The sequence below is a fragment of the Monodon monoceros genome, unplaced genomic scaffold (genome assembly GCF_005190385.1).
Source record: "Monodon monoceros isolate NGI ecotype Baffin Bay Population unplaced genomic scaffold, NGI_Narwhal_1 Super_Scaffold_8, whole genome shotgun sequence".
NCBI lineage: Eukaryota > Metazoa > Chordata > Mammalia > Artiodactyla > Monodontidae > Monodon > Monodon monoceros.
This window is the reverse complement of record NW_021703785.1, coordinates 58,747,868-58,757,242: the sequence shown is the minus strand read 5'-3', so window position 1 is coordinate 58,757,242 and position 9,375 is coordinate 58,747,868.

Genomic DNA, 9,375 nt, shown 5'->3' with positions numbered 1-9,375 from the left:
GAGGAGGAAGAAAGAGCCCCAGACCCCACAGTTTATAAATCGCCCCAGAACACAGCCGGGATGTGAAAGGCACTCAGCCAGGGATTGTGAAAGGAAATCATTTTCATTCCCAGCCCTGGGAATTATGTGAAGCGATAGAACAAAAGCCGCATTCCCCAGAGATTTTCTGAAAGTAAAATGGAGGAGAAAATGTGAAAATCGCCAGAAGGGCAGAGTTAGGAAAGATTGGGAAATTAGGCAGAGTGCCGCCAGCCACCAGGTCCCTTGGCCGGCTGCCTTCAGACTCAGAAGGCCCCTCTACTGCTTCTTCCTGCGGCATGGGGACATCTGGGCAGTGGCGAGTGCTGGAAATGCTCTCAGAGGCCTGGGGTCAGGGGCGAGGGGCGGCAGAGAAGCGGTCTGGTGGTCTAGCATCTGCACTTGGTGATGGTGAAAAAATAAGTATTTTTTTAGCCTATGTAAGAAGGAAAATCCGAAGGGCACACGTAATTTTGTGATTCATTCTTGCTGGGACCTTACTTGTCCCAAGAGGTGTTAACTGTCTTCAGCAGTTCCTAGGAGGGCAGATTTGACTGTCGGCTGCCAATCTCAGGAGGAGGAGGGGAAGGGAAGGCGGAAAGAGCTGAATTCTTTGCTCTGCTGTCCTTCCAGACAACAACCGTGTCTTGTGTCTAGAAATAGGTGGTGTGGCCCATAGTTCAGAAGGGCCAGAACAAGCCAGGATTAGACTGAATGCAATCTCCAGAGATGTGGGTTCTTGGCCAGCCTCTGTTGCTTGATGTCTTGGTATCTCAATTTTACCACCTGTAAAATGGGGTTAGTGACAGCTGCGCCACCCATTTCACTGCCTCACAGTGAAATACAAGAGCACAAAGATGCCCTTGATATTTACAACAATAGTAACTACTAACATTTATAGATAACCAAATTCTAGGCACTGGCCTTGCATGTATGTGACACGTTACTTCTGCTCTTGGCAACAACCCCATGATAAGACAATGTTTCCAGTCCCTAACTGACAGATGAGGAAACAAACTCAGGGAGATTTAGTAGCCCAAGATCACACCCCTGGCGCTGGCAAATAGCCTAAGCAGAAGACGTGCTGTTCAACATTACGACAACATCAAAAAAGTCAGGGCAGCCTGGACGTGTGGACCCTGGAGCCAGGTAGAGCCCGGTTTGAATCCTGGCTCTACCATTTGGCAGCTGTGTGTGTTGGGGAAAGTTGCTTATCATCTCTGTGTCTGAATGTTCCTTCTGTAAAATGGGGATAATCAGAGGACCTGCCTCGTAGGGGTGTCATGAGGACTGTGTGACATATACACAAAGCCCTTAGAAGAGTTACGGACGCTTAGTAATCCCTCTGTGAATGTGATTTTTTTTAATGCTCCAGTTAAGTGGTCTTACTGCTAAAGTGGGGCTAAGGAAAGATGATCCAGCTCGCGATTCCTGTTACTTTCCCTGTATGCTTTCTTTTCAAAATCCTTTAGCTCAGCGGTGAGGGAGCAAAGCCAACCCAGACAGAACTAGGAACAGTTAGGTGGTAGCACTGCCTGAGAGATGAAGAGCAAAACGGTTGCCTGGTGTAGTAGTGGCTTTTTGTTTTGTTTTTGGAAGGAGAAAAGCAGGAGCCTGTGGCCCCAGCTCCCAGCTGGCAGCTTCCTTGGCCCTGATAGAATATGCCAGTTTAATGCTCAGCTCTACCGAAGATGCCAGAAATGGCGAGGCAGGTGCCCCAGCCCTGGTTGAAAATGGAGAGGATTTTGTTCCATGTTTATTAGGATCAAAATAATCTTTTCCAGCTGTAATTGAATGACTACATCGGGCATTTGGCATCCCCCTGGAGCCTACTATTTATTCTTTGGAGTAAACACTGGTGGAGACAAACTTCAGGTGCCCAGGGAGACCTGGCCAGGCCGACAACGTGCTCCGTGAGCCCCTGGCACTCCCGAGGGAGCATTCGTTCTGGGACGCACCTCTCTGGGTAGGAGCCCTTGGGAGCCTCAGTGCCAAGCTGGGGTGTGTACACACTCACTCAGAGGGCGGATTAGCTCATGGTACTCCTGCACACTGCCGGCCTCCACCAGTGCTGTGCGCTGACACCAACATCTGGTGGTCCGCCCCAGGTGCATCAGTCCAAGGTCTGGCTGTCACTCCAGATCACAGACTTTTGTTTATGAGCAGTGAATGCTCTGCTCAGCAGGGAAGGCAGAGTGACGCTGGGATGAGCCTCCTCTCAGCCTTAGGTCCTCGGAGGTCCCCTCCCACACTTACAACCTGTTAGGTTCGTTTTACCCAGGAACTCTGTCTGGCTCCAGTGCCTTCCCCAGGGCACAGGCCAGGGGCACAGAAGACTGGGATCCAAGCAGATGGCTGGTGCGGCTTCCGACCTGGTCCAGCAGGCCAAGGACTATTACAAACACCCTGGCCTCCAGCCCACGGAGAGAGGTGGATATTTTCATTAGTAAGAATTTGAAAACACTATCCGCCGTCCTTCCCCAAGGGAGCGCAGAGCTTAATCCCATGGCTTCTTAACCCATCTCCAAGCCTCTTATACACGAAGCCTCTGTGGACAAGTTGGTGGACATGGGCTGAGTCCCTCCCACCTCCCGGACCTCCCTCGGCATGGCTCTCCCCTTCGTGGGCATCTGAGCCTGGCTGTCCGATGCCTTGCCTTGCCTGGCCAGGGGCTTGCGTCTCACCCTCCTTTGGGCTCTGACCAGCTTATTCTTAATGACAACCTGACTTTCCCCGCCCTTTCTTTTTCAGCCCTTTTTCTTTTCCAACTTTCCTTCAGCTCAAGTTGTGTGTGAGAGAAAGAAGGAGAATCATGTGCCTGGCTGAGGCATGAGATCATTTTTCTCCCCTCTTAGCATGCTCGCTGTCTGCTGGTCGGGGTTACTGGAAGAAAGCGGGAAAGCTCCGTTTCCACAGAGAGCCATCTGGCTCCACCAGACTCAACGCTGATGCTAATCTGTTGGTTTCTTTTTCTTTAGTCTTTTTCTTTCTTTCTTTTCTTTTTTTTTTTTTGTTCCCATGGAACACTTCATCTGCAGCTGTAAACTCAGACCTGGTCCATCTGAAGGCAAGCATTCATCTGGTGCACATTTATTATGGCATCAGGCACCCCTCCGCCCCCATCCCCTTGTAGGTGTCAGGACATCATTGTGATCATTGGTGGGTCTATGTAGTTGTAATGTCAGGGCTGTACTTTCAAATGGAAATTAGGCAATTATGTTCCACATGGAGAAATCTGACAGATGCAGAGGTTTTACACCACTGGCTGTGTCACGGGGACAAAGGCAGCCAGCACTCCCAGGGGAGGGTTAAATAAATAGAATATGTTTCAAGAGCACAGAGAAATCCAGGAATAATTAACTGCATGATGAGAGTTCATAGATCCTGTGGCTGTTTAACTTCAAAACGTGATAATGATATGTCAACGAACTGCTTAACTCATCCTTGTAAAGGTGGCATCAGAAAACCTGTCGCAGTGTACAATTCAAACAGAGGTGGGCGCTGCTCTGCGCATCTGTTTTCCGGTTTCCAAATGCGAAGCCTCAGAGTATTTTCTCTTGTTTCACTTCCCCCGCATGGAGGGCTCCAGTTGGCTGAAGGAGAAGAGGGGCTGGTCATAGCCTGGTGTCTACCTGATAGAGCAGTTTCCAGTCAACAGGCAGTGTTAGGTACATAGGTGCTCATGTGGGAAACTATGGTGGTGATACTGTCGTGGGTGCTATCGGTCCAGTACTTGTTATAGGCCAGGCATCAGCCACATGCTGTAGTCCTGCAAGTGTGAGGTAAGTGCCATGATTATCCACATTTTATAGACGGGGAAACAGGTGCAGAGGTAAGAACTGGGCCCTGCCCAACTCTGGTCTTAGCTCTTGGCCACCAGGTTGCACCCTCCTAATGTTAAACCGATACATACTAGCTCGTGCACCCTTATGAAGCACCTACGTCAGATGCATATAGTTGGAGTGAACTAAACAGGAGAGATGTAAAAAAACGTTAAAACTGAATTTTTCACCTAAAATATCCAGCTGTTTAAACAAATGGTTAGTTTGGAGCCTGAAACATGCGGTAAGGTTCACTCAGTGTGTCCCAAACTGGATTGGAATGAACCCATATTACCAAAAAGTTAAAGTGCCCTCAAATCCTGGCCATTGCTCTTTTCTGTCCTGGAGGAGAAAACTCAGAGTAGGCTTTGGTCCGTGGCTGTGGACTTTGCAGCCCCTGAATTTTCCTCCGATGTTATGGCCTTGGATTAGGCTAGGCTGATGCCAATTGGAACTGAGAAAACGGAAAGACATCTTTTATATAAGACACTTTTTAAACTAAGCATATGATAAAATAAATAAAATAGATTCATGTAGGAATCTCTAATGCTTTCTCAGATCAACAAATGCCAGTGAGGCCCCACTGTAGAGAGAATACATTAATCAAACAAAGCAGGGGGTGTCAGGAACCGTCTACTAATTTGCCAGCGACTAATAAACACCAGTCTGAACATGACTTGTTTTATCTTATTCAAGGGTGGAAAAACTTTTAAGGAGATTCAAAATCATTTAGAGCATCAGCTTTGTCTTACGTTAGGAAAAAATTAAGTTTCTGCTTACGGAAAAATCAGTTTGACTTTTTTCATCTCTACTGAACACATTTGTTTGGAAATACTGTTATAAACTTGCATTGCAAGAATGAAAAACATCATTAAAGTATCTTCTTCAATAAAGACCTGAATTAAAAAGGATTGAAAACACTAGTGACAAACACAAAGGAGACCGAAGTCACAAATCGCTCAAGAATGGATCACTCAGGCACTCAACAAAGCAACAAGAACATCACCCCGTGGGCGGGACCAGCCAGACTGAATCACACCCCATCACAGCAAGGCCTTGTTCCATAGAGACCGAGCACTAACGAACTGAGAGGAAAAAATCAGAGTGAAGAAAATGGGAAAACCAATTAAAAATCAGGAATTAAAAAAATTTTAAATCAAGGAGAACTAAAATGGAGGTTAACAGCCTTGAAATATGTCATAGCTAATGTGATTCAACTGGTTAATGTCCATGATCAGTTAAAGTTATTGGCATATAATATCTTTCCACAAAAATTTGTCTTCATTATAAGTTCTTCACACATCAAAAAGTTTTTTCAAATTGAGCATTTGACCAAAAGAAAAATCGGTTTACAGAGAAGCCTCTCACACTTTCCCAGATTCAACAAGTGCCACTGTGAAAGTTCAAGATGCCCCAACTTGCAGGGATAATTAATTGAACCTGAGCTGTCTACTACTTTGCCTGTGATTAATGAGCATCAGAAATACACACGCATATAATCATTAGTCATTTTAGCTTCCCAAATATTGAAATACATTTAGAGAACCATTCAAAATCTTTGTGGCCATCAACTTATGATAGAAAAAAAATTAAAAACCCTCTGATTAAAAAGGAATTGGGGGCTTCCCTGGTGGGGCAGTGGTTGAGAGTCCGCCTGCCGATGCAGGGGATGCGGGTTTGTGCCCCGGGTCCGGGAAGATCCCACATGCCGCGGAGCGGCTGGGCCCGTGAGCCATGGCCGCTGAGCCTGCGCGTCCGGAGCCTGTGCTCCGCAACAGGAGAGGCCACAACAGTGAGAGGCCCGCGTACCGCAAAAAAAAAAAAAAAAGGAATTGGTTTTGCCTTTCTCTTTAACACATTTGAAAATATTATTATAATCTTGTGATTGTGACTCAAAGTGATTGTGATTGGCAAAATCAGAATTGATTTTGACCCAGCTCTTGCAAAAAATAGTGTATGTGTGTTGTGTGTGCGTATCTGAATATTATCCATGCTTTCAGGTAACATACGTATCGTATCGTGACTCTGCATGTATGTGTATAGCTCCATAATACCTTAGCATCTTCAGAGAAGTAAAGCAAGTTGCTGGCCAGTGAGAGTACCGATAAATCAGTAGGGATGGAACAATGCAGGAAAGCTTTCCATTAGCCATTCCAATAAAAACATATCAAACTTCTTTACACTTGATCGTGGGCAATGTGAACTTTGAAAAACCATGCCCTTTATTGAAAGAAATAAAATGAGACAGTGAGCAGACCATATAAAAACCACATGTGGGATTTTTCAGATTTCAGTCTTCATACCCTTAACAATATCTGTTCAGACTGAGCCACAGTTACAGAAGTGAGCCACAGTCCTCAGATGGATCGGGGTGGAGAAACAGTTGAAAGCCTCTGATTTAGATCAAAATGTTAATAGTGGTCATCTTCAGGAACTAGAATTATGGGTGACTTTATTTTTCTCCTTCATGTGTTTGAGTTTTTCAAATAATAATGTAATGTAATGGGCTTCCAGCAAGATGTTTAAATGAGTGGGCACTGGAGCCAAGCCACCAGATTTGGAGTCTGGCTCTGCTGCTTATTGGCCTGTGCAAATCACTTTCCACCTTTGGACTCTCAATTTTCTCTCTGTAGAATGGCAGTCATCACAGTGCCTACATCAAAAAGTTGTTACGATGATTAGCAAGATAATGCTTGCAAAGCACATAGTGCCTTGCACATGTACTGTGCAATAAATGTTAACTATTTAAAAAAAAATCCTTATACAACCCATGTCTGTATGGTTTCTTACAAAAAAATAGAAAGAGAGTGGAAACCCTGTCTCACTGATGAAATCTATTATTATTTTCATGTGCCACATTGCCTGATGGCCTGGTATAAGTGAGCACTCTCCAGTTCCTTCTGTGCCGCACTTCCCTGTGTTTTTCATTGGTAACACTCATTGCAACCTGAAATTGATTTGTTTATATACTGGAATCAGCCTCCTGTTGATTTTAAGCTACCAATAGTTTAACACATGGCTTGCAAAACTCCTGAATATTTAACAATTGGCTTTCATGAACCAGCACACCCCTGACTATCTTCGACTTTGACAATTTCAACATTTTAAATTGCATTTTAAATGGTAGTTTGGGTTTGACGATGAAGGACAATAAACCCCCTGTCCATACCCTCAGGCCAGCACAAATATGACAGTTTTTAGGCAATATTACCAGCTGTAACTAACCATATAACTGATGGACCATTTTTCTGGGTTGATTTTAACTATTGTGGAGGTAAAACAGATTTCCTTGGAAACCTATAGGATTGTAAAAATAAGACCCCTTATTCCTTCCCCAAGTAGCTCCAACGCTCTGAGGAAAGGAGCAAAGTTGAGCAACTTTGGATTTTTTTTTTAAGATCCAAGTATTTTGTCAATTTACTTCAAAAGTCAAAATAATATAGAAAGGCATATGTTAAGATATCTTTCTCCTATCTCTACACCTGTGCACCCGTTGTTCTCGTTGAGAAAATTGTTTTTTGTTTTGTTTATATTTTCTGTATTAAAATAGAAGTAAACACACATGGGTGTTTGTATTCCCCACTCCTTCCTGTGTTACTCAAAAGAAACTTTTTACAGCGTTCTCCACCTAGCTTTTTTCACTCAACAAAACCGGGAGTTTTTCCGTGTCAGTGTAGAGACCATCCTCATTGTTTTTTATAACTGCATATGCTTTCATTATGTGGCAAGTTAAAGGTGGCCCCAAATTCTTTGCTTCTCTTCTCATTGAGAGATGGATTCTTGAATATGTGGTGGCCTTAGTGACTTGTTTGGCCAACAGAATATAGTGCAAGTGAGGCTGTGTTTGTAGGTCAGGAATGAAGCTGTCTGTTCCCACCTCCTGCCACTGGGGACACTCCCCCTGGGGGGCCAGGTGCTTGGGGAGAAGTCTGATGCCCCTCAGACCTCCATGCTGTGAGGTAGCCCAAGCTAGCCACATGGAGAGACCTTGCATAGAGAGGTGCTCGGTTGGTCCCCAGCTATTTCTGCCATGCTGGCCCACACCCCAGACAGGGCAAGGAACAGTGGAGACTTCAGGTGATTCCAGCCCAACTACCATCTGACCTCAACTCCATGAGAATTCCTAAGTGAGAAGCACCCAGCTGAGCCCCATCAACCCACAGAACAGTGAGAGATAATAATACATTGTTGTTCTGACTTCTATTATTTTGAGGTCCTATACCAACTGATAACCTGAACACATTATGCAGGTACACATGATTTATTTAATTAGCCCCTCATAGATGAGCATTCAGGTTGTTACCAATCTTGTGTTATTTCAACCAAAGATGTAATGAATAATTTTGCCCGTATATCTTTTTTATACTGTTTCAAGTATAAGTTCCCAGAACTAAAATTAGTGAGTCAAAGGAAAAATGCATTTGCAATCTGGTTTATTTCCATTCATTTAAAGTGTCCATTTGCTCACCCATTTTTCTATTGGCTTGCCCTTTTACTTCTCAGTTTCTAGAAAATTAGTTCTTTGTGATGAGGTGCAAATATTTTTCTCCCCACTTGTCTTTGAACTTTGCTTGATTTTTGCTATAAAGAATTTTAAGTCTCCCAAATTTCTTCTATTACTTTTAGCATTTAACTTTTGATCCACTTGGAATTTGTTCTGATGCATACATATATAGTTACTAGTTACAAAATTATCTTGGTAGTATTTAAACACAGGGATATTTAATTCAGGGAGATCTGACATCTTTATAAAATTCACTCCTTTTATTCAAGAATATTTGCATTTGTTTAAGACTGCTCTTGTGTCTTTTAGGATCAATTTAAAGTTTTTTTCATATAGATCTGGAACATTTCTTAGATTTATTCTTGGTTACCTTGGCTTTTTTTTGTTGTTACTGGAACATTTCTTAGATTTATTCTTGGTTACCTTGGCTTTTTTTTGTTGTTACTGTAAAAAGGTTTTTGTTGTTACTGTAAAAAGGTTACTGTAAAAAGGTCTTTTTTTGCATTGCATCTTCTAATAAGTTGTTTAAACGCATGAAAGCTTTTGAAAATGTTCATTTTATATTAAGCCACCTTACTGAAATATTTTCATAATCTTCAGATGATCCTTTTGGGTTATCCAAGTATACATATTATGATAACTTTACTCTTCAATTTTTGTATGTCTAATTTCTCTTTTCTGTTTATAACATTTAAATCTTATTCCTGCCTTTAATAGGAATGCTATTGGTATTTCTCCTTTAAACATAATGTTGACTTTCAGTTTGGTTAGGGAAGTACACATCTGTTCCTAATTCACTGAATTTTTTACGTCAGTAATGGACACTGAATTTTACTTTTAAGCATCTAAAGAGATACATATTTTTCTTTGATCATTAATATGGTGAATTCACATAACTAGACTTCCTAATATTGAACTGAAATGGAGCAGTACTCTATGGTCCTTCCCTATGTCCCCAGCCTGCCTTTTGTCTGTAGAAAAACTTTAGCCAAAGAATAAGTTTAATCAAAGAAGTGAGAAAATGCAGAAACA